This window comes from Ammospiza nelsoni, chromosome 1 (genome assembly GCF_027579445.1).
Source record: "Ammospiza nelsoni isolate bAmmNel1 chromosome 1, bAmmNel1.pri, whole genome shotgun sequence".
NCBI lineage: Eukaryota > Metazoa > Chordata > Aves > Passeriformes > Passerellidae > Ammospiza > Ammospiza nelsoni.
This window is the reverse complement of record NC_080633.1, coordinates 72,210,582-72,237,162: the sequence shown is the minus strand read 5'-3', so window position 1 is coordinate 72,237,162 and position 26,581 is coordinate 72,210,582. Positions and strand designations below refer to the sequence as shown.

Below are 26,581 nucleotides of genomic sequence, written 5' to 3'. Positions count from 1 at the left end.
ATCGAGCCTTCCAAAGAAATTCAGCTTTCATCTCCGTACCCTTTTAGTTAAATAAAGGACCGCTTCCCCTCTCCGGTGTGACTTTTGGTCTACCTCAGCAGCCAATGTGGTGCATTTTTGGCATCCTCCCGAGATGTAGCCAGCCCTGCGGAGGGGACACCCGGCGTTCTCTCCCATAGCCGGGGGCTGCGCGGAGCCCGGGGGCCGCAGCTGGGGCGGGGGTTTCCCGGGAAGGAGGGCGGGGGGCGGCGCAGGAGGGCGCAGCTCCGGCACCAGTCGCCTCCCGCAGGTCCCCGCGGCAGCGTCGGACCCGCCGCGACACCCACGGGCAGCCGAGCCGGGGCCAGCGGCGGCCACTGCCCGCGGGCAGCTCTGCGGAGCGGGGAGGCTGCGGGGCTCCTTCCTCCTCCTCCTCCTCCTCCTCGTTCTCCTCCTCCTCCGCCTCCGCCCGCGGCCGCGCAGCCCCCCCAGCCCGAGCGGCTCTCGGCACCGGGGACAGCAGCGAGCGGCTGCTCCCTCCGCGGCGGGAGCGGGGCGCGGGATGTGAGGGGCGCGCCCGGCCGAGCAGGGAAGTCCCGTCGCCGGGAAGGGAGTCGGGAGCTCCTCCACACTGCAAGGTAACCCGACCTCTCCTTCGCGGACTTTTTCTTCTGCTTTTTTCCTTTTCCCCCTCTTTCTCCCTCTCCTTTTCCTTTTCTCATTTTCTTTATTTTTGTTCCCTTTATTTCTTTCTTATTTTTCCCCTTTCCTTTTTTCTTTTTTTTTTTTTCCTTTCTCCCTTCTCCTTTACTTTTTCTTTCTTTTCTCCTTAGGATTTTAGTATTCTTTTCATCTTAGTTGTTCCTCCTGTTTTGTTATTTTTTTTTCCTTCTTTCCCCGACCCCCTGGCTGTCCAGCCGCAGCCAGAGGGCGAGGAGGCGGCAGTGGGGAACGGAGCGAGCCCAGCCCGGGTCGCTCTGGAGTTTGGCTGGGACAAGCTTGCCCCGCTCCGCAGGTGCCCTGGCGCGGCGGCGGGAGCGGGCAGAGCCGGGCAGCGCAGGGCGGAGCGGGGCTCGGAGCATCGGGAGCGGGGAGCAGCTCGGAGAGACGGACAGCGGGCAGAAAGAGCCGCCCGGGGCGTGGAGCGGCTCCCTCCAACTTTCCCGGGGCGGGGAGCCTCCTCCGAGATTTCGGCAGAGCGAGAAAAAACTGTGGGAGAAGGTGTGCGTGTGTGGATGCGTGTGGATGCTGTGCAGCCGGAGATGGGAATTATCCCCCCTCATCCCGCCTCCCGCCCCCTCTTCGGGGCTCCCGCGGAAGAGGCGCCCCCCTGTCCGCGGTGCCCGGCGGCTCTGGGGGTGTCCGGGGTGTCCCGGGGCTCGGCGGGCGCCGCCGGAGGGGCTGCGGGGGACACAAATGGCAAAAGATACGGAAGGAAGAGACCCAGTGGCTGGGACATAAATCAGGCAGAATATATGGGGAGTTGATGAGAATAGGTCTTTTCACCCTTAAAAAAAAATAGCCACTTTGGAAGAGAAAAAGGAGGCTGATTATTGGCATCCAGCTCTGAAACCCAGGCAGCTGATGCTGAAGGGAGCCAAAGGGAGCAGTTCTTCTTGGTTTAAAAACAGCAAGACAGTCTCTGCCAAAGATTGCTGTAAACACTGAATAAAGATTTCATTGTGGCTTGGTGTGACTGGAATAATTAGGCAGTTAATTGTTCATTCTGATCTTAAAAGTGCAGTAATCAGTAGTGCACAGTAGGAAAGATACAGGGGAAATGGAGGAAAAATAGCATTAGGAAAATGATAGGAAAATGCATCACTTTTTCCTCTTCCACAGTTGTTTTTTTTTTTCCTGTGGGATGCTTTTTTTCTCTGTGTGTGTGTGTGTGTGTGTGTGTGAGAGAGAGAGAGAGAGAGAGAGAGAGAGAGAGAGAGAGAGAGAGACTGGGAGCACGTGGGTCCCAGTCTATTTAGATAGAGAGCACCTTTATAAAGCTGGGGTGTAATTGTGCTTTTGCTGCCACTGTGTCAGTATCATTTTGGGCTGGACAAAATCAAATTATGAGACTTAAAGAAATCCTATTTTATGGAAATGAAATCTGAAGATGCCTGGAGAATGAACATTTTAACTAGATTGACTAATACCAATTAATGCATTTTACTTATGTGTGCACTTTATTGCCAACTCAGCAGGGATGAAAGCTAATGGTGCCAGCTTTTCTGCTGCTCTAAGACATTTCTCAAGCAGTCACACAAGGCTTTAATGGTAAACTGTTTCGAGGTTTTAACACTGTGATTGTGTCCCTGTTCAGCTCAAGTTCCTCGCAGCAGTGATTCTTTCATGGTAATCTAATGAAATGATCTCTTGTTACACTGTGTTAGCTATTCCCTGTGACACAGCAGGAAGATACAACCTGTGAGTGTTTGTATTGGAGGTGGTGATAAGTTGTTGAGCAAGATTCACTTATAAGCAACAGAATATGACTTACTGATATTAACTGGAAGGTGGCACCCTAGGCAAAAAGGTGTTTTGCTTTCCTATATAGCATGTTTTTCCATATATATTTATATACACATTTGTGTTAAAGAAGCATAATAGTGAATTAACCATCAGAAAGGATGGAAGGATGTTGTGTTTAAAAAGAAAAGGAAAAACCAATTTTGAAAGCAGCCCATAGTCATTTAAGCAAGGTAGAAGGATTTCTAAAAGGAAACAGACTTATCATTCGTATAATTTCCTTGACCTTACAACATTTACATGAAAGACTTATTTGGCTTGGAGACATCTATATAGCCTGCACATCCATCATAAATAAATAAATAACCATGTTGTAATTGGGCAAGGTTTTAAAAGTAATTCAGTTAAGTCTCATTTCTGTCACTGCACATGCAAAAAAAATAAGAGCTACCTACAATGAGAAAAAACAGAAGGAGACAGCTTTCTTTCAGCTCTGAAAGTAAAGCAGTTGGTTATATTTTGTTGGAGCTGCGTTTGCTGAAGGTTTTGACCTGCACTTTCTGAGATTTTTGTCGAAAGACAAGAGGCAAAAACCTGAGGCATGTTGTCCATCTAAAAGTACAAAACTAATATAAAACACTGCAGTCTTCTCTCAGGTCATAGAGTTTAGAAGAGCAACGACAGAATGATGGCTCCAGAATGGCAAAAACATCTCTTAACAATTGGGTATGTAAGGGCCAATGTTAAGATCCACTTCACAAGCATTTTTATTAAGCTGTTGAATGTGCTCTGTCCTACTACAGTGATGCTCAATACTCAGTCTGTGAAGAGTATTCCTGATTTAACTGTGTTGAAAGAATGTCTTCAAGACATTTACCTATTGCTACAGTGTAGAGAGGGGTGCTGCCAACTTTTTTGCATCTATGTAGTCTGAGAAATCTAGGGATGTTCCACTTCTTACAAAAATCCAAAAGGTATAGTGACATGTGATCACATAAGAGACTCTGCTCAAGTTTCTGAGCATTACAATGTTTTGTCAAAGAGTGTTTCAAAAAATTTGCATGGTGCACCCCTTGCAAAAATATCATATTAAAGTCTAGAATAATTTGAAGACTGCTAAAAAGATTTTGCAAAGAGCCTGAAGTGCAAGTGGTTCCTCATTTCTATAATAAAATGCATTGAAAACACACTTAAGTCATCACAGGGAGTTTGGTAAGGGGTCTTTCTTGCATTGTTACAATGTGTAGCAAAATACACAGAGGATTACACACTTTTATTCAAGGAAAATATTTTCCATCAAATTGTAGCTAGAATCCTGGATACTATCTTATACCTATCCTTAATACCAATTTGTACTGTTTGAAATGCATATTACGTCTTCATAATAAAATTGCATTGTCACAGACATAATTGTTATTCATAACAAGTAGTCTCGCAAACAGATTCCATCCCTTTAAGTATTGAGTCTCAGTCAGGCCAATTATGACTAAATTACTGCGTGTTCTCTCCTGTATCAACTAATTAAAGGGTAATTAATAAAATGATAATTTCATTCCATGGCAATGTCTACATCTGGTTGTCATAGCAAAGATTGTTTGACATATGGTTAAATGGTCAGATACTACATTGTATGAATGCAGCATTTGCACAGAACACCTGGCAAGCCAGAGGAATTTAACCCTTAAGACATCAATTTCAAGAATCTGTGTCAATGTGTTATAACAATGGTTTGCTTATTCTCTCCACCTAGTCTTCTTATGCCTTTAAGAAAATTTAGTGCTCCAAGTTAATTTAAGTAACTCTGTTGGGGCGGGGGAAGAGTGGGTAGACAACTTGGGATATTAGATTGGAAATGAGAGATAAAATAGTACTGACTTTTCTGTGGGAAATAAAATGGGTGGCTCTAAATTAACTTCTGAGAAGAGACATTCCATTGGTTGTGATAATTACTGGGAGCTACCCCTTTTCAGAAAATCAGGCTGAAATTAGCATGGCGACAAAATTATCTTTTTTTTTTCCTTAGCTACAGTTGTATGCCAGGCTTAAGGCTGTGATTGTGGTCACAACAGCATGAAACAGTCTGCATTGCAGCCTTCCCTCACTGTACCTGTCACATATAAATAAAACAAAACTTACCTCCTCCAGTAGAGTAACCAGAAAATTCACACATGCTAAAGAAATGAAATAATCTTTTATCAAGTCAACAGATTATATGAATAAGCATTTCTCCTGTAGGTAACTGTTGTACAAAATAACATATGCACATACTCTGAAGTATCAGTGGTTGAAATTGTCAGGGCAACCCATACATAGGATTTTATACATATCTTAAGGGAATCAATATTAGCTCTCATCATTGCCTTGAAAAATTTCAACCACTGCTTTTTCAAAGTGTTCAACAGAACTGTCTGTCTGTCCTTTAAAACATAAACTCTAAGCAGTGATATTTTGACATGAACTAAATGACAATTTCTTATCTATACTGGGTCAAGCTGAATTCCTCATAAAACTAAAAACAAGAAGCAACAGGCATAATGTTTTCCTTCTTTTTAGGGAAAAAAAAAAGCTTAAAAGGGGGAAAATAACTAGTGCTTTTTCCCAAATAGAGCAAAGTAAAAAGGATGTAGTAAACTGCAGGAAGACATGAAATTCTGTCTTTTCCCATGCAAAGGATCGTCAATGAACAGTTCCCCCAGTGAATAGTCGGGGTCGCTCATCACCTCGTATGGTCAGGTGCAGAGCGTGGCCAGTGGTGCTTATAAAGCGCTGTTTGTCCGTCTCTCTGAGAGCCTGAGTCCTGCTCCTTGAGAATTTCCAAGCACATGGATCCCCCTCATTTTCATTCTGCTCGTGCAACTCATTAACACCTGGAAAATCTTTTATAGCGTTTAACTGCATCAGATGCACGGTCCGGCACATGTTTTCTTAATAGGGCTTTCACTGTGGCATTGTCAAAGAGCCCTTATGTCACAGCTGGGAACATGAATCTGTCATGTCAGTGCTGTACCTTGGGCTAGACAGTAATCGTGTATGAGTGTGCTTTATGGAGGAGCCGAACATTTCCATATACTGTGTTAGCAGGGAAGAATGTGAAGCTTGTTCTCCTAAATAAAGATTCAGGCTGGTGCTAGTAGAGTACTTTGTACCATTTAAACACTGCTGCCTCTAAGGCATTGCACTTAAGGAGAGGGAAGTTTGAGGCAAGCAAGACACATCCTAGTATTTTAGTGGTATAATGCTGCTAGTTAACGATATGTCATCATTTACATTTCAGTAGGAAAAAAATTGCCAGAGGTTTCTAATTCAACAGAAACAACCAGAAGTTGATATGAAAGTCCTTACCCTGGGAATATTTGTTTTTAAAACAAGTTTGATTTAAACATATTTGGCAATATAAGAGGAAGGGGAAGAGAAGTAAATGTTTTCTAATTCTGTATGGTTTTTGTGCCCATTAGATCACTGTAAAACCCAGCTTTAAATAGATTACTTTGTAGCTCTGTAATCAGAATGCCTTGGGTAATTAAAAAAAGGATAGAACTGTGAAAGCTGACAGCAACGCATGTATAAGACCTACTTTTTTCAGAGGAATTTTTAACATAGTTACATACATTTCATCTGAAAGCTAAACACTTAAAATTCACCAGCTACAACACTAGCAAGCATGTCTTGATGGCATTCCAAAAGATAGAGCCCACATTTGAAAAGTGTTTGCAGACTTGAGAAACTGTAACTGTTGTGAAGGAGTTGACTCGGGTCCTCGTTTACAGAATGAATGGATGAAAGGAGCATTTCATGCAGCCACATTCAGTTCCAATTTTCAAACTACTTGTTTTGCTTTGAAAAACACAAGTATAATTCATATGCTAAGAAATAAATTCAAGGTACACTACTAAATGCATTCTGTATGTTAAATATGTTTGTCTGTGACAATTTTTGTAATGGCACTTCAACAACCCCTGAGCATTCAGGGGTTGATACCCCAAACCACAACCAGTCCAAGCTTAAGCTGGAACCAGTGAAACACAGAGGTAATTGGGTAATAGGGCTGCCTTCTGAATTTCCCTCTTGGTTTTCTTCTTTTCAATATCTTCTGTTTTTTCTGACAGTGAGAGCATTGGGATGTTTTTTTGCGCCCATGCCATTAATTCATGTCCTCACCAAAGAGGGAAGAAATAGTGCTGGCTAGGGCTGCCACGGAGCCCCTGGGGAAAACATGCGGATTTGTTTCTCAGTAAGGCCTTTTTGTAAATTATTTTACTTTTTTCAGAAGATTTGATGCCCTTCCTGCTTCTGTGCAGATACCGAATGGAACAAGTACTCACTGAAAGGGGTAGGACTTGCCCTGTTGAGCTTTGCAGCAACCAACAGCATAGCCCAAGAGGTGCTAAGAGTTTTCAGAAAGAGAGCACACCAGGGCTGAGTTCTTCTACATGATTCCTTTCAGCAAATCAAAGGTAAAAAATGAGTCTGTGTAATTGGAGTGTGTTGACCCCAGTGCCCACCAAAGCCACTCTTTCCCTTCCCCCAGCTGAACAGGGTGAGACAAAATACAAGGAGAATACAGGTCAAGTTGAGGACAGGGGATATCCCTCACCAACTACTGTTACCAGCAAAACTGACTCAACTTGGGGAAATCAATTTAATTTATTACTCAGCTCTTCTCCCCAGACTCTACTTCATTCCAAATTTCTCTGCCTCCCTGTGGAACAGGGAATTGGGGCTGCAGTCAGTTTATCATTCATTGTCATTGCTTCTCCTCCCTCATGGGAAGGACTCCTAGCACTTTTCCCCTGCTCCAGCATGGAGTCCCTCCCACAGGACTCAGTTCTCCACAAAATCCTCCAATGTGGGGCCTTCCCATGGGCTGCAGTTCTTCATGAAGTGCTCCAGCATGGGTGCCCTGCAGGATCGATCACAAGTCCCAGCAACGTAGGCTACCTTCACCATGGACTCTCCACACACATTCATGGGTCCTGCCAGGAGCCTGCTACAGCAAGGGCTTCCCATGGGGGTCACAGCCACATTTGGGCATCCATTTGCCTTGATTTTGGGTCCTCCAGGGGCTGCAGGGTCACAGCTGCCTCACCGTGGTCTTCACCAGGGGCTGCAGAGGAATCTATGTTCCAGTGCCTGGAGCATCTCCTTCTCTTCCTTCTTCACAGACCTTGGTGTCTGCAGAGCTATTTTTCTCACACGTTCTCACTCTCCTCTCTGGCTGTTCTTGCACAAGGGATTTTTCTCCCCTTCTTAAGTAAGTTATCCCATGGGTGGTTCCACCGTTGCTGATGGGCTCAGCCTCGGCCAGCAGTGGGTCCATCCTGGAGCCAGTGGACATTGGCTGTAATGGACATGGGGGAAGCTTCTGGCACCTCTCACATAAACACCCCTGTAGGCCCCCCCACTAGCAAAGCCTTGTCACTCAAATCCAATACAGTAATTAACCTTTGCACATGCCTAGGTATTGTGAGACACAGTCGAGAGCCCTGCAATATGTCACTTTGTTACTGTGAAGAAAGTTAAGGATTGACGGAAAGGCTTAACTATAAATTTTCTTGCCTGTATGAGTTTAATTTAGAATTGCAATCACGATGTAACATAAATTAAAATAGCAGTAGTAGATCACTAGCTGGCAAATCTCTTAAGAATAATGTAGGTACTTCACTAGATTATGGAGTACCTTCTATGTGCTTAGCCCATTGCTGAAATTAGTCCGTTTTTTTAATTTTGAAATACTTTTGAAGAGGAGAGACAGGTTTTAAGAGGTGAAGTTATGGTGACTCTCTCTCTGATCTAGAAGTCTGACTTCTGGAAAGGGGAGCTTCCTTAATGAAAAGAAGCATTTCCCTTGAAATAAAATTTGAAGTTTTGCCCCAAGCATTCTCCAATCCATGCATAATCTGGAGGACATCAACCATTAAAGTAAATATTATGTATTACTTGACCTGCAGATGTAATATATTAAGGCTTCAGAGCAAAAATGTGTTTTTAAGGAAGAGAGTGGAGAAATATAAAGGAAATCTGCAGGCCTTGTGAAGGACCTATGAAGGACAGAAAAATGCTTTCCCAGAAAGGGAAGTATGGGAATACTGTGTATCAGTGATTCCTGTGTGTTTTAATTGGACACTCAGTTTCTTTCAATGTCAAAGGAGGGCTGCATGCAGCAAACAGCTACCATACCTCCTGAGAGGAGCTGCTGCTCTGTCTCCATCAGGAAGGGGTATGGAAATGGACAGTCTCAATGCAAAGAATGCATGAGGAGTGAGCACAAGTTGGTGAATTTATTCTAATAGCAAGGTTAAACGCCATCTTTTCTAGGCACCCATGAACAGCCAGAGGAGATCCTGTCAAATGACTAGTGCACATCCTTGACAATGACAAGGGGAAGGGCTGCCAGGCCTGTTGGAAAGGCAGCAGTCAGCTATTGACATTATCAGACCAGCTCTGTGGCCCACAGCCCTGCTCACTTTCTGTCTAGGAGACGCTCCTCAGGAGGAAGGGCCACGAGGAGCAGTTCTGGTAGAAGAAGCTCCACATCAAACACTTGTAGCAGAGGAGGCGCATAGGCACAGTGCTGCAAGGAAGAGCTGAAGTCAGCCTTCAAGCAGATGACAGGAGAGGATCTGTCAAACCAGCCTTCAAGAGGACAGAGAGCATGCTGAGACAAAATGATGATAATAGCAACAAAACCTTGAGGAGACTGAACAGAGAAAGAAGCTGCAGGAGGGCAAGAAAACAGGATTTGTATAGTGAGGCAGACAGAAAGAAATGACAAATGTCTTCATAGAATAACAGAGACAAAAAAGGACAGATCTGATCAGTTGCAAGTATAGAATTTGGCTCTGGTTTGGAAAGAGACTAATACAAAAAGAAGACAAATAACTATTCCACAGGGTGGTAAATGAGCATGGCAGAAAGCAGAAGAGTTTGTGGTAACAGATAAAGATTGGAATGACAGCATCTGGATCCCACAAGAAGTCTCCAGGGTGAGTAAAGAATATTGAGGGAGTTGTTAAAAAAATAATATTCCTAGATTTGCATGTAGTTTCAGATTGCAGCTCACCAATACACCAAGAGAAAGGCATCAGTCAGCAATGTGTTGTAGGTATTAGGGCTATATACAAAATGCAACCATTGTATAAAAATGTTGGTCTGGACCATGGCTAAACCTTTTTTTTTGTGTAGCGTAGACTTGGGAAAGGCAAATCCTCATGAGGGTGAGCTCAGTGGTGCCACTAAAGGCACTGTGTTAAATATACTGTGGTTGAGGATGCTTTCTTCCAGGTGGGCTCCTGCTGTCTCCTGCCCAGGGTACATCTCAGCATGAAGTGGAGGACAAAGGAGCTGGCTGCTGGGTTCAAATGTGTAGAAGCAATAATGGAAGCAAAGGAGAGAAAGAAAAGAGAGCCGCTCTACACTGAGCTGTCAGTCTCTGCCTGTCTGTTTTCCTTCACTCTGCCTTGCCTGCTTGGCCTGTGTAGCTCCTCAAGTGCCCTCATTTGCTGTCCTGCTGCTCTGTGCAAGAGAAGGGGCTCACATTAAAGACTCATTTGTATTACAGCCTGCTAAATAGGCGACTGTTAGTGAGGGAATGAATCAGCCATGGCTAACAACAGTGATACCAAGTATAGCTAATAACTTTTCCCTGCTGCTGTTTGCTATCTCCACCTCATTTGTTTCTCACCCTTGGGAGAAAGAGCTCCACTGCATTACCTCTGTAATCCCCTACTGGGCTGTACAGGTGTTTATGCAGAACAAACATATATGGTTGTGTGGCAGGTAGGTGTTAATTTTTTACTACAAGTTCCTAGCCTCAAAAAATCCATTCCCATTAAAATCTGTTGCCACTTTAATCCTGTTGCCAATGTACCCTTTGGCTGTGAAGTCCTTGTTTTGTTGAAACATCAAGAGTTACCATATCAAAAATAAATTATAAGGTGTTCCGGTTTCCTCTTCATTGTGCCAATTTAGTAAAAGATCAGTAAAATGCTCATAGATAGCCATTTGACACTGGGGTTTTATGCAGTTTGTTCTCTTTCTTTCCTGAGTGTTTAAGTGTTAATACCTTAGCAGTGGGCAAAAAGTATTTGTCCCAGGAGAGCATGGATAGGAGTATTGAAACTGCTGTAGGATCTGGACACTTAAGTTCCCATTATTTTTAATGATCACTGAGCATCCAAATTCCCCATGTAGTTACAGTTACCTATCAAAATGTCCTCATAGAGTTGGTGGACCAAAACTGTTTTTATTCTGAGATAAATTGCCTTCTTTTCTCTGGGAACTTATCAAGTTATTTATTGAAGAGGTAATTACCAAATGTCATAACAGATTTGACTTACTAGCTGTTAATAGCCAATCTATCAACAACTACATGCATTTAAAAGCATTTTTAAGTCAACTGGTCAGGGTTTTTTGCCTCTTAGAAACTATCTAGAGGGGACTGAACCACTTAACTCCTGATTTACAATATCACCCTATGCAGGATGATTATTTTATTGGAAGACCACTTTGCTTTGCAGGGCTCCAGAAGAGTTAGAAGAATGTCTAGTTTCTGTATTAAAGGTTTGTGTCTTTGACTAAAGAGATCTTTCCTGTTCTGTATCCTCATGGGCTATTCAGACACTGAAATCACTGCCTTGATAAACTTCTTTTCATAATAATTTGCTCACCAGAGTCACATTTCACAGTGTTGACCTGTTACTGTGTCATTAACATGACACAGGGAAATAAAAATATAAATTAGAAACTTATTTTCTACAGAGATTTTTCTTTTTATTTGCTTTACTGTGTAGATTGAGATGACTCAAAAAGCATCAAGCCAACTACATAACCCTGCCTCTGATAGTAACTTTAAAAATCATACAGTCCTTTAATGCTCACCATGTCCTTAAGGATAAGAAACACAGGGTAAAGTAACGCTGCATAATTGAATGTTCAGCATTAGAAAATTTCTCACCAATGAAAAAAAGAGTAGAAAGTGGGAGTTTTTTGGAAGCTTAATACTAGATGAAAGTATTTAGAATGGAGACAATATCAGTGAACTGCAAAGGAGGATGCATTTGCAAATTCTGTCCATATTGACCAATAAACAATTTATGGAGAGAACACAAACAAACCCTTAGAATATTTTAAGATCATAGCTTCTGACAAGTATACTTTATTTATGACTTTGCAGTACATTCTTCTCCAGTAATGTTAAGAGGAAATAAAAAGGGAAAGGGGGAAGGCACACCATTCACAATGTTTACAGTGTTTTATCCTCTTGTCCTCTGCCATGTGTGGGGTATTGTCAACATAAGTTGATCAGATAACCTCAATGTTCCTGTCTTATATAAAACCCTGGAACCAGAAAAAGTCACAGATGTGACAATAAATGTTTAAGGATTAGGACTGCATAAAATGGTGCTCCTTTATCTGAAACTTGTGCAGTACTGGTGCCAGTAAATGAGTGCTGCCAGCACAGCCAAGTGAGTCTGGGTGAAAAAGAAGGGGTAGGGTAAGTGTCCAGCCTTAGCACAACTTCTACCACCATTGGATGCTCTACTGCCAAGGCCAATGGTTAATAATCTGATGGGATTATTTGCCTAGATAAGAGCAATATTTGAGTTTAGCTTTGTATCTGCTGATACAACAGCATTTTTTTAGCTTTTGTCCACAGAGTGATCTGAGTGCTTGAAGAAATACATCAGATTTAGGTTTCTGAGACTGAATCACCAGACAAAGGTAAAACTTGTATTATTAGTTATAATTTGTGGTTTAGAGGTGCCTGCAGGTGTTAGGTAATATGCAGATTCCCTACAGTACAAACGCATAGGGCATAGTGCTTGCAGTCCAAATACCAGAGCTGGGAGATCACAGTTCTGTTTTGTCAAAGCTTAGATTTCAAAATCATCATGTTTTAGAGAGAAACCAAAGCCTTTAGGAAAAGCTCAGACAAAAGACCTGTCAGAGCAATCACACTAAGTAATGAACAGGTCAAGATTGTGATTTGTGTCCCAAAGTGCCAAGAAGGAGCCCTGATCTGAGAAATCTTTTTCTGGAAAAGGTTGAAGTTCATATGTTTCTGGTGGGGGGAAAAAAAATGCTTTTTTTGCTTGAAGAGAATATATCTTAAAACCAAAATGCTGTTGAACACAAGGCAGAGTGAATGTAAAACAAGCCCGGAGAACAGTGTGGGCCATCAAGGGAAAATACAAGAGAAAAACCAAACATTGGAGTCAGCCCCTGGTTCCCAATCCAGTACCATGAATTTGCCATCCCATTTCACCAGCCATTATCCTCTTTTCAGCCTAGGCCAAAGTTTCTGGGAAATGAGCTGCAGTCCCTGGGATCAGGAGGGCAGCAGCCCTCTTTGCTTTGGACACTCACCATGTCCCACATGCCCACAGCACTGAGAGGTGCAGGTGTTTCCCCCCAGTGTACCAGAGTCCCTTTGGACATCACCACATCTTGGGACAAGGCCGCCAGACCACCCCATAGCCAAGGAGGGTCCCTTTCTGGGGGGACCGTCTGCTGTCTGAGGGGCAGCCTTGCTTCCAATGCTGGACAGACACTGTTGTGAGAAACGGGGAGTAGAAATAATAAGTAGGCCCTTAACAGTATTGTCTGCTTTAAAAGATACCCTGACGGTGTTGGTTAACTAGACAAGTGTGCCTCTAACAAACCCATCAAACTTGATAAATGGTTCTCTATTAATATCCTAATTTTGCCGGATCTCATGAGCAGCTTTTGGAGTTCAGAGGCAGAAAAAGACTGCTTGAAAGATGGCTCTTACAAGAAGCTAATTGCATGCAGGGTTTTCAAAAATATTAGGTCAGTTTCTGTTCAAAAGTTGGGTGCCCGTTCTTCTTTAGTGGCAACAAAATTAATTCTTCTGGGCTTGGGGAGAAAAAGAAGTACTTTGATTTTTACCAGTTAATGTACTGCTGAGTCTTACTTCAAGTAAGTTCAGAATTTTTTAAGTTTTCAAACCATCCACATAGGAAGGGATATAATTTCAAGGATGAAGGATGGTGTAAAATAATTTCAACAAAATTGATTGTGTTGGAAGCACTGTGTTTATATGACTTTTGTAAAATACTGCTTTTTTAATGTTAATATGTCAGCAGCAGAAAAGAAATATTGCAGTTGAGTTCTCTTCTGGAAACATACATAAAAATACCATTTACACCAGTACAGCAATGAAAACAATGTGATTTAAGTCGGGAAAGATCTTTCCCCATAGGCTATGTTTTAGTTCTAATAACAACCCATCTATCTTAAAGACTCAGGATTTACTGTGTAAGGACAGACTGGTGTCTGGAACAATGACCCATGTCATTATTTCAAAGAAAGATGTAAAGAACTTTTACAGCATGGCATGTCTCTGTTGCTCCGCTCTTTAATACCATAATGCAAGCTGACTGGTTTCAATGGGGTTATGGTGGTGCAATGAGAATACATTTCACTCAAACAGGGTCTGAGTTCTCTTTGTAGCAAGCAACTGATTTTAGATTGTTTGATTGTCTCTGATTATTTTTTTAATGAATTTATTGTTACTGTTCTGTTACAAAAATGACCCAATCAACCTCTGGCTTGTTAATTCTATACATCATGATAGACCTTGCACAGATTCCCAATGAGGTCTCTACCTTAATGAGAGTTTTATAGAAAAGTATTCCAGTGTGCTTCTTGATTTCTAGTTGTAAAATAATTTTTTAAATCAGTATTGCCATGAAAAGAATTATAAAAAGAGTTGCTTATAAAACTTTTATATACTTTTAAAACTTGAGGCTGCAAAGAAAGATTCATCTCAAATCTTTTCAAAGTCCTTTCTTATTTACAAATTACACTGAGATTCTAAGTTGAATACTAGTCTTCTTACCTGATATTCTGCCTTGATAGCCACATCCAAAGGATTCAAAAAAGCAAGTTGTAAAATAACAACTAGGTTTGATCACTGAAGTATCCAATTAAGTATTGTATCTATTGTTCTGTTGTATCTGTTGTTCATTAAATTTAAAAATGTTCATAGTGAAAATAGACCCTTTAGTAAAATGCTCCACAGGAAAATCTGTCTGACATTTACATTTTGTAATTGGGATGAGACATTGCATTGGTGTGAAGTCTCTTGGGAACAGCCACACCATGAGATTCTCATGTCTGGTGGGGTTCTAATTCTGTCTGGGGAGAGGGGTCCATAGTCAGATAGAGATGAGTGGATCAAGAATATCAGCTCTCAGCTGTGGCCATCTGAAGTTGGAGTGAAGGAGCAACACCCTTCTTGCTCCTTAACACTAAACATTTTATTTCTAATACTTCGAGATGACCCATATCATACCATAGATGTTAAAGTTTTGCCTTTTTAAACTGATTTTTAAGAACTCCATGGAAAGATAAATTGCATTATTTGGGCTTTTTAGCCTGACGTGGAAGAAATGCCAAGTGCTATAACTTCTTGCAAGATGGAAATGCTGTTTTTCAATCTGATATAAAAATTGTAGGATCATAGTAAATATTCTATCTTAAATCTCTTGTGAAAGGAAAAATAATAGGTACTGTTACATTTCTTTCAAACACTCTTAGCTAATCTAGACTTCGTAGTTGCAGTGGGTTGCAGTTATCACTGTGTGTGTGTGTGTGTGTGTGTGTGTGTGTGCGCACGCAAGACTGGAGAAATCCCAGTCATCTAACTTGAGTTCCAAAGAGTCCTTCGTGCAGAAGAATATCTTCATTATTAAATCCTTCCAATGCACTCTATAATACTGAACTCTAGGAAATGTGTCAATTAAAAACATGATGAAAGGCAGAATGAGTAACCCAAAAAAGAATCTCCTTCATGAGTGCAAAAGGCTTTGAGTATTTGGGAATCAGCTTTCCCAGTGAGATGAGCCCTTCCAGTAGGATGAGGAGCAGGAAATTCCAAACATTCCTTGGTTAAGGAAAGTGAAAATGACGGTGTCCTAATGCAGGGTGAGAGGTCCTGCCCTCTCATTTTTATCCCCTGAAGACTCATCCAACTAATGTGTTAGTGCTATTTTTTTTTTGCTGATGATTTCAATTAGATCCTTACACTGCAGCTCTGCCACATATCTGTCTTCTTTCATAGCCTTCTTTTTCCCTGTCTTACTTGATAATGGCCTTAAAGTGGGCTTACATTTACATGTGCTTTTAGCCTGAGCTCATCCACAGAATTGAAATGTGGAAGTACTGTTTTGTGCAGCCTGTAGAAAGACAAAGACATGAGGCTAGAAAAGTGACATGTGCCTTTTGGTACTTCCTTCCTGATCTAACCTGAAGGTGTGCAATGGCCTTTCAATGTTTCCCAAGCATCCTTGCATCTCTAACGGCACATTTGCCCACTTACATGTTTCAAAACACATTGATAACCTCTCTTCTGTGCTTCCCTGTTTGGAGACAACCCTTAGGCTGTAGGATGTTAATCAGAAAAGAAAAGGGGAAAAAAAGAAACAAAACAATAATCAATGGAGTAGGTTTTGCTCTGTATTGTCCCAGCATGTAATATAACAAAGCAACAGGCTCCTTTGAAATGTTGTGATAGGTAGGCAAGTGCTCAAAGCTGGACTTGAACAGCTTTTACGCATGGAACAGATGCAATTTTCCAGTGCATTATTATTTCCAGCTCCCTGTGACAGTCTGTGAAGTTTGCACCTTTCTATCAGCTCTAGCAGCCAGCAGGAAGCTGTGTCTTCTGGGAAACTAGGCTGAGACTTTGGCACTAACTTCCTCAGAAACTGATGACCTTTTAAAACCCCCTCAAAAACCCACCACCTTCTCCTTCACAAGCAAGGTGCTGCCCTTGTTTTCCTTCCCAACATACCCAGCATGTAGATTTAAAACAACAAAAACAAAGTCATGCCAAAACAAAAAAATCAAACAAAACAAAACGCTGCAGTGCATACCCAGTTCTCCCTTGGGAGCAGGATGAGAGGGAGAAGTTACATGGCAGATGTTGGTTGTTTAATGCTCTACAGAAAGACAGTCAGATGCCACAGTGATGTTTGACCCCACAGGGAGCAGGGTAAAACAACTTTCATGCCCCCCTCCTCAGTAGCGTGAGAAACAGGGACAATGTGCAGGTGGAAGCAGTCAAGCTAAAAAAATGACCGGAATGAGTACCAGCACTAAGCAGCCTTAGTGCTTCCACTAGGTCAAATCCTTGCTTTGGAGGATTTAAGTAGGACAGAGCCCCTTGCTGGGTTTCTTTCTGGCCATGGGTTCCACTCCTGTGTGCACATGCGTGTGTGCAAGCAACACCCAGTCTAGTCCAGGCAGTGAACACAGCAAAAGTTCAAAACTTTTGGATTCCTCTTCATCGTTTTTTTTAAGGGACTGCGTCTGATCTTTGCTTTTCATCCCCAGATTTATTGGGAAGCATTTCTCTTCCCATTTCTCCATGTGGCAGGTTGCATGCAGATTCGTTTTTCTGGTATTCAGTGACCGTCCGCATTGCTTTGTACTTAGTTTACATCTTCATGGCTGTAATGAAACCGAGACTTGAAGGAATAACTGGATAAGCAGGTCTCTCTCTCCAGCTGTCATGTCTAGTTGTGGCAGAAAACTGGTGTTTCATTGTAAAAGATGTTAATTTCAATCTGAGCTGTGGCTGTGTTGAGAGGAGCATAAAAGGAATTCTTGATTATCTATATCAGTACCGTTGTCCCCAGGGACAGGCTCTGAATCTTCAGATCACATATGGCAAGAGTGCTGTGATAAAATATGCATCAATAAAACTTTGCAATTTATGATAATAAAGGAGTGGAAAGTTTTATACACTGTGATAATTATTCCTGACTGGTACTTTTTCCTTCCTTTCGTTCTTCTGTATGCCTTTGTTTTTAAGCCTTTACTGTGTATTGTAGCAATGATTGCATCACTGAAACTGCAGGTTCACAAACTGGGAAACTCACCTTGTTTCTAGGTCCATTGACCTTCTGTAGCCATCAGTTCACTTCTACAGCAGCAGGAATTTGCCATCTCTGGGAAGATTCTGCAGTGCTGTGACTCCTCACTCTTCTTTCTCTTCTGTGCATGCACACATGCTACATACAGCATGGATTTCAGAGCAGCTTCCAAAAAAGGATCAAATTATATTCCTCTGATCTTTCTTTGCATATTTTATTACTATAATCAATGAGAGAAGCGTACATTTACATGCAGGTAACATTTATTCCATACTGCGTGTCACGTGCACTGTTTTAAACTTATTTCATCAAAATAGAATTCTTATTCTTTTGGAGCAAGAGAAATAATGACATGTTTCCACTCACAGGAAGTAAACAGTGGACTATTAAATAAAACCAATATATTATCTGTGACCCTATTTTTTTTTCTTCCTCAGCTCAATATATCTTTGGTGGCCATCCTATGAGAGAGCCTGTCTCCTTCTTTGGCACACTCCACTGCAATTAATCATACAGCTTGAAATGCATGGCCCAGCAGTACAAACGTCTTGCATGCTTGGGCTCTGCTGACTTCAAAGGGACATCCCTTGCAGTGTTTAGAGGCAGCTCCCCTTCACTGAACACCCTCCCTGACATGTTTGCACGGCGTCTCGCTGTGGGATCCCAGGCTTTACTGGGACATCTAAGCCCTGCTGCGACACAAATAGTCGTTAGTCCCATCTGTCTCCTGTTCCCCTTTTGTAGTTTTTTTCTTTTTTTTCTTTTCTCAGTCTTTTGCTCCAGCTGACCTGCAGGAAATAAATCAGCCACTCTTAACCATTTCCAGGCTTATTTCTTCACAATTATAGATGAGTTGTGAAACTAGTTAGGAGAAACAGCGTAGCCATCAAGCTATCTCAAGAATGTTTCCTTTACTCCTGCTCACTCCACTAAATTGTGAGCTCTTGTGCAGTGGTAGCAAAGCACATATCTTTACACGTGTGCTTATTTCCTATCAGCTTCAATAGTACTTGGTCACCTGCCTGAGGTTCAGTATGTGCTCAGAGGTTTTGCATGTCTGGGTACCAAGGCCTTACCTCACAAAATCCATAACTATTCAGTCTTGCAGGTTCAGCCTTTTTCCCAGATTTCTGCAGGTGCTTGAACATCATCAAAGGCAGTAAGATTTAGATCATTTGTGTAGGTGCTTAAGTGGACTTTGACATCTATAAAAGTTCTGCTGAATCTGGACCTGCCTGATTAAAAGAACCCAAACATTTAGCAAAAAGAATAGGAAGGCTATTGCAAGTACATTTCCTTTTTTGTACAGCAGCAGTTAAAAAGACGAAATGCAAAACTATTAGTTCCACATTAAAGAATGATGGGGGATTTAGGTTACAAAAATAATAATTTCTAATTCTACAGATGTAAGGAGAACTGGATGATAAGACCAGCAGTGAAAACAAAAGGGATAATGTGAGGGGTTTTCTGCCTCTGCACTTGTGTGAATTAATAGGAAATTAAAGACTGTTAGAAAGTTGATTGAATTTTGTTTCTTAACTTCTTCATTTTTCATTAAGGTGATCCTAAAAGCAGGTGGCTTTCAATTAGTTTTGTTCAATGCTGGCTAAAGTTGTAATGATCCTTGGGAGAGTGAGAGAAAAGAGATTTATTGCAGTAGGGATAAGCTAGGCCAGGCAAAGAGACAGAGTACATAACCACTAATTAACTCATGTAGTCATTAAAAAAAAAAAAAGGAAGAAAAGGAGAAAGAAAAAACAATGTGCAACCTGAAAGAGGATTGTAAAGCATCTCTGCACTGCAGATCAGACCCTTGAGCTTTCATTACACTGTGCATATCATATTAGATGGTATATATGAGCCAATTGCATATAAATCACATTCTCCCAATGTTGCAAGTCCTTGTCACAGAGCATATTTAATTTAACATTGTAATATTTATTTTCTAAAGTTCTAAGTAGGCCAAAACATACCCAGTAAATTGAGTGCTCTGCCACAGCACAGAGCCTGACCTACACTCCAGTAGAAAATTAACCCTAATTCATCTTCCTAGTGACCCTATGCCAAACAGCTATTCCAGATGCTCCATTCCTGCCCTTCACTGACTTAGTAAAGTGAAGCTGTAGCGGTTTTGACTAATTCAGTTTGGACTTTTAATTACATCTATTCCATTCATTTGTTTCCACTTAAAACCATCGTGTTGTGGTTGCGTGGCTTGTAAGCAAGCTTTGCTTGCTCTTAGTATCCTTTAGGGACAGGCTTAAGCCAGAAGGCTTGTACGTCTGTTGAAACTATGTCAAATGGGAGCTGCTATCTCAGATTGAACTACAAGGCTTTGTTTTCTGACACAAAGGGTCAAAGTCTGCCTAGTTATTTCCATGTGTCCCTTCCCCCTCTCACTCTCATCAGGATTATTTTAAATTCACATTATGGATGAGCGTTTGTGTGCATATGCACAATTCACTGGAAAACAGAGGCTCTTTATTGTTCAAAGCTTCTCTAGAAGTGACTTGTTTCAGGCATTCCTCTCACAACCATTCGCACATCTCTAAAACCAGAAAGATTTCAGTCAATCTGCTAACAAAGTCTGTTTTCAGACACCATGTGGAGACACCTGAAATGCTTCAAGCATTTTTATCATCTGTTTTTTTCCTTATTGTTGAAAAGAATTAGAAGAAATTGATTAAAAACATTTGTGCTAATTCTGCTATCATTTGACGAATTAATACTATGTTTTGTAGTACATCACACATTAATACTGTATTTTGTAGTGCATTACAACCAAACTGTTTCTTCTGCTCCTCCCACAATTAACACAGATTGTATCTGATTTCTGTAATGTTTTCTACATGTGTAGAGCAGGGCATAATTGGACTGCAGCCCGGGTGCAAAGTAAGAAAGCTGCAGAGAAGACACCAAGATAAGAAAATCTGAGTCTTCTCACTGACCTCTTGCCAGGCACATATGAAAATGTTTCACGACAAAATTTATCAAATTTTATGTATCTTGTGCATGTAAATTATTCCTAAGCTAGACTGTTGAAGGAAAAGATGGAATTTATTTAATTTTTTTTTTCAAACCCTGGATTTATCAAAGTCAGGTGACTTCTGGTTTTGACATTACAGGTACACAAGTAAAGCTTTGCTGTCATTTCTTAGCTCTGGTACAACTCCACTTATGAAGAAAAATTGGACCATATGGGAGCATATGGAAAAAACAGAAGGTTCGTATTTGTGGGAAAGTACCTCCTACAGGTGGCATTGTAATTAACCTTGTGGGTCCAGACTGCACACGTCACTCGAGTGCGCACAGGTGCCATGTCCCTGCATGGGACAGGAGCACATTTCCCATGCCAGCACCACCAGGAGCCACCTGGCCCTCAGGCCACCCTTCCCCACCATGGGTGTGCTGACAGCCCTGCTGCCCCACATCCCACAGGCACCCAGTGGCCAAGGGGGAGCGTGTCCCCTCAGAGCTGGGGCCATGCTGATGGGTAGCGCTGTGCTCTCCCACAGTCCCTGTGGAAGCCGTGGTTGGGAGGCTGCTTTCTCTCCACCTGTGATTTCCCACATCCCCCATCCTGGCACAATCCTGGTGCCCGGGGTCTTGCCAGCTGGGAAAGGAGAGGGAAGCTGTGTCACAGTCTGGTTGGCCTTGCTTCTCTTAGTTGTCCTGGTTATTACCAAAGGGCTGGTAGGATGTGTCATAGTAGACATTTGGCAGGCTCCTTCCCATATTTTGGGCAGAGCTGGGTGTGTCTCTGCGTAAGACACAAGCTTGTGGCCATGTCTCCTCCAGCCCTGTCAGCAGCTGAGACCAGGCTGACTGTGCCCTGGGCATCTTAGCATCGGGACAACAAATAAAAATGAGGAATAGCCGTGTACACAGCGGGTCATGTGCCTGGGACACTGGCCTGTGTCTTGGGGGAATGGGGGGAACAAATGTGTTTGGAACTGTGAGCTCAAGAGAGAAAATAGGAAAAGGTGGGATGGGATCAAGGTTGGGCAAAGGGTTGGATCCATGTTTTTCCTCCCAGCATGACTGCCAAATAAATTTCATCAAGAATTGCTGGAGAGGACGCAAATTGAAGTGGATTGAGAACTGCCTGAACAGCAGATCCCAGAGGGCTGTAATCACTGTCACAGGATCCAGTTAGAGGCCTGTCACTGGTAGTTTTCCCACCAAGGTTCAATGCTGGACCCAGTATTGTTAAACATATTCATCAATGCCTTGGATGAAGGGGCAGCAAGTTCACTGATGGCACAAAGCTGGGACAAGTGGCAATACCCCAGAGGGCTGCGCAGCCCCTCAGAGGGACCTCGACAAGTTGGAGAGATGTAAATGGGCAGAGTGCAACTCTCTGAAATGCAGCAAGGGCAAATGCAGCGTCCTGCACCTGGGGAGGAATAATCCCATGGACCAGCACAAGCTGGGGTCTGAGCTGCTGGAAAGCAGAGAAGAACTTGGGGTTCCTGGTGGACAACAAGCTGTCCATGAGACAGCAGTGTGTCCTTGTGGCCAGGAAGGCCAAAGGTATCCTGGGGTACATTAGGAAAAGAGAGCATTGTTGCCAGTAGGTTGAAGGAGGTGATCCAATGTGACCCCTCTGCTCAGCCCTGATGAGGCACATCTGGAGTGCTGTGTCCAATTCTGGGCTCCTCAGTATATGAGAGAAGGAAGCTCCTGGAGCAGGTCCAGTGGAGGGTGACAAAGGTGATTGAGAGATGGGAGCATCTCTCTCATGAGGAAAGGCTGAGGAAATTGTGCTTCTTCAGTCTTGAGAAGAGAGGACTGAAAAGGGACCTCTTCAGTGTCTATAAGTGTCTGAAGGGAGGGTGTCAAGAGGATGGAGACAGGCTCTTGGTTTTTCCAAGCAGTAGGACAAGAGTAAATGGGCAGAAACTGGAGCACAGAAGTTCCACCTGAATAAGGGGAAAAGCTTCTTTACTCTGCAGGTGACCGCACACTGAACAGATTGCCCAGGGAGGTTGTGGAGTCTCTCTCATTGGAAATTTTCCAGAGTCACTTGGATGCAATCCTGTGCCACATGCTCTGGGATGACCTTACTTAAGCAGGGAGGTTGGACCAGATGACCCATTGTGCATCCCTTCCAGCCTGACCCATTCTGTAATTCTGTAATTCTGTAATTCTGTGAAGTATGTCTTAAATAACAAGAACCAGCACAGTCAAAAAGTCCTCACCTTTGAAAGGATTTGAAGCCTTTGCACAGCTTTAATAAATGCAATTTGCAGAAACAGTGCAGTGTTTTAAAATAAATTATGCTCACAGAGTCACATGCTGTGATTTATCTTTAAGCATCCTCATGCAGTGTGTTTTATTAAATTTCAACCTGGGCTCTCAACTGTTCAGTTAATGTAGATAATTAATTTGATTATCATTCAATCAGGCTGTTTTGTGACTGAAACAGTCCCATATTGTTGCTACAAATATTTCAGTTAGCTTGTATGAAGAAATCATAATTTCATTTTTTTTTGCTTCCTTGTTTATTTTATTCTAGTTTTGTTCTCACTATCTTTCTTTCTGGCAGTGACTTGTTCTAAAGCACGTAGTGTTGGATTACTAATGCCTCTCCCTAATGCTTTAATAGGTTTCTTTGAGCACACAGTTAGTATTCATTCTTAGCTATGCATGCATCTTCTAGTCATGTTAGGTGACCCTTTTTTCTTTTCTTTTTCTTCATGCAGAATATAGAGGAGGAGAACTGTGGGCGCCCTGTGCATTACACTGCAGTTCTTAATGAATATATGTGCATTACTAATTGTAAAAAGCTGTCTGGCTACAATATACAGGATGAAAAGTGTTATGCATTAGTAGACTACATTCTACTACACTTCTTGGCTACAAAATTTTATACTAAGTACATTACTTTAAAATTAAAGCAGAACGTAAGTACCTAAATACAGTTGATGTGTTCACCCTGTTTACTTCTTGTGACAAAACAAGCGGAGTTTGTTTGACAAAACAAGCATCCATTAGATGTACTCTGCTGTAAAAATTCCACAGAGTTCCAGAGATGGAGGTGGCTTTATGTGTTGTACCTCACCAGGCAGGGTGTGCAGCCTGCACCCCACACGTCTCAGAGGAGGCCCAGTCCAGCCTTGCCCAGGGAGGTGCTCACTGCACCTCCAGCCAGCAAAAGGAGCTGAGTGAGAAGAGGTAGGAACCCTTGTTAGTCCAGCTGGTGAAGATGGGCAAGATTTTGGACCCATAGCTTTGCTTCAGACATGTCAGCCTGTCCAATGGAGGGTATTGAGTCTGATCACAGGACTTGTTGTGTGACATCAGCCCTGCTCTCTGTTACCATGCACTGCACTCTTCTGACGAGTTCCTGCAATAACACTGAAATCCCTCTCTGGGGAGCTTGTTCACATATGTCATGGTGAGGAAGGCAGAACAGAAAAACTATAAAGAGATAAGGCTTTTTAAAGTGATAGGGTCCTTATTCCCTTTCAACAGCCACTGCAGACTTTGAACCAAGGGTGTTCACATCTTTTTTTTTTTTTTATCCAGGATAGAAATTCCACCTTGAACTTCTAATAATAGCTTAGCATGGATTGTTGATTTCACTTATGAAAAAGGCCTCTGAAATTGTGTTCAGTCTTGCCTCAAGCCTTCAGGAGTATTTCTTCCCAGTTTATGGAGTGCACTGCAGTGGATGCTAGTAAAACCAATTATTTCATGAAAGTGACTGGTAGACTGCAATGAAAAGAGAGCCCTTTCCCATCTGCCGAAATGAAATAGTTTCATTCCCTGACTTGCCCAGTTCAGACCAGTGGGCAGTGTTTGCTGCAGAGGGGTGTCAGTGAAAGCCTGCAGCAATGTGTTCCTTCTTTCTTCACCTTTCCCCTGCTCTAGGGGAAATGGCCATGTCTTAGAAAGGGTATGGGAAAAGGCTGTGATTGTGGAAGTGCAGAAATGTCCTGACAGCAGACCTCAGTCATTATAATGCCAGGTTCAAGCATGAAATATTTGCTTATAAAGGTACAATTGAAAATAATCAAATGTATCTTAAGCATCAGGACTGAATTCCAGCTTCACTGAGATTGATGTGAGATTTGGCACTGAATTCCCTTGAAATATTAGGCTCACCAATGCACATAGCTAAGGATAGACAATATCAGTCGAACTTGGAGAAATAAGGAGCTAAGCTACATCTTACACTGCTATTATTTATTATTAAAAGGCATTTCTAAAAGAGTGCTGGGTACTAGGGTACAGAAATGTGTAGAAAAACTCAACCCATGCAGCAGGCAGCTTCAAACTCTAAAGCACCAGGTCTTGGTCTCTGTGGAAAGCTTTTTCAAAAATTATAAGTTTTTTTTTTTACCCCTTATATTTGACACTGCCAAAAAATAGTCACAGATCTTCTTGTCAGGTTCTGTATGTCACAAGAATGATGTGGTGCATTCTTTACCCCAAAAGCCCCATATCCCACACAGAGAGTAGATAAAATGTATTAATTTTTTTCTTCCCTTTTTTTTCCACTCTTTAGTAAATTTTTTTAAATGCCATTCAAGTATTGTGCATGATGTTATTTTGCTTTTAATAAAGACATCAGAACTGTGCTTAATAAGTACTATGGATCAATTTAAAATAGCACCACTTTAGAATTGCTGCCCAAGACACAATCTTAGTTTTGTGTCTTAATTTTCATTCAGATTTCCATTCCATTGCTATATGACCTTTGTTACTAAATTCAGATAGCATTCAGTGTGTGTGTGCTGGAGGAACAAACAAAAAATGCAAGGTTGACTTTCCTGCCGCTTGAGAGCCTGTGTAGAAGCTGTGTTCAGACAAAGTCTACTGGAAAGAGAAGAGTTAAGGCAGCAATAGGTCATGGTAATGGCACTGTAATATCGGTAATGTAGGTCTTGATAACATAATGGCTTTGCTCTTAAAGGTAGTTACCTGAGAATAAACAGATTACAGTTATTTGTACATTAATTCAGCCTTATTAAATGCCAAAGAGCAACTGGAAGTGAGCCTTCAGGAGTTTTCTGACTGTGAACTAGAGCATATCTTAGAGAGATATTTCTTGTAAAGGCAGTGAAAACAGCTTTTGGGCAACCAAAGGATGTGTAGGCCTGGGCCAGTAGATAAATAGGAGCAGTGCTGATGCAGAAAAAGGAAGTTATATAAGGAAGCAGAACATATCCGGATATTTAGAGAAAACGATGACCCTTGAACCCAACATGTCTCATATAGGTGCTTTTGCCTAATGAAGTATGTTGTTAAGAGTGACCAAAACACTTGATTTTGAGGGTGAACCAAACGTCTTACGTTACAGAGAGATTTTCAAGAGAAATAGAAGCTGTGGTTACTTGGTTAAAATCAGCCTTTATACAATCTGCTTATTACTGCAGAATTAATGGGTATGCACATATCTTGCTAAAGTTACTTTGAAGTATATTGAAAGGCACGTTTTATTAGTCTAATTCTGCTAAGTCTACTTTAAACAAAGTTGTAAAGGAAATACTATAATATTTTCTGCTGAGATTATAATAATTTTCCCAAGTAACATTAGTAAAGCAGTAGATAATGGTGACAAATGACTATGGAATATTTTAGGCAGCAGAAATCAGGCTTACAAGAATTGAAGTCACTAGGGACCACAAAGGTAAAATAAATTTCCTGACTCTTAAATACTGAGTTCTATCCCATAATGAGATGTGAAAGCTCACTGGGGATTTGTTTCATATAACCTCCAAATGAGAAGTCAGAAGAGATACAGTCAGTATCATAAAATTTAACAAGTTGTTCCAGGAGCAGCACAATTTAGAAAGCCTAGGGTCATATAGATTTGTTTCCTGTACCCATAGATGCCCATGCCTCCGCTGGAGTAGCCTTATTGGCTTCTGTTGTGGCTCCCATTATGTCAGACACCCCATCTCTGTTTTCTGCCCCCATGCCCTGTCAGTTTCCACACAAAACTAAAGATTCTTTCAAGGCCATGGGGATCAGTTCAATGACAAGGTCCAAGCCACCCATGTGATAGCTGGCCAGCCAAATCCCCAAGCTGCCCAGCAGAGGCCAAGGCCAGAACCACAATTAAGAGAGAAGAACTTGCTGCAGATTTTCTCTCCATGGGATATTCATTTGGCTCTTTCTTCTCTTTGTTGCAGTTTTGTATAATATGTGTAGGGCCCTGATGATTTCTCTTGCTGTCAGCTCTGAATTAGGCCAGCTGAAACTGGCTGAAAGAACTGAAATTGGAATAG

At 41.9% G+C, this 26,581-nt stretch overlaps 1 protein-coding gene across 1 annotated transcript in view; it reads left to right on the top strand.

The window, feature by feature from the left end:
- Window positions 1–415: 415 nt before the first annotated feature.
- CDH20 (cadherin 20) overlaps window positions 416–26,581 on the top strand; it is a 117,190-nt gene continuing 91,024 nt past the window's right edge. The window contains exon 1 of the mRNA XM_059467913.1: window positions 416–617. The gene's annotated coding sequence lies outside the window, so the exon portion shown is untranslated. The remainder of the gene's footprint in view (window positions 618–26,581) is intronic.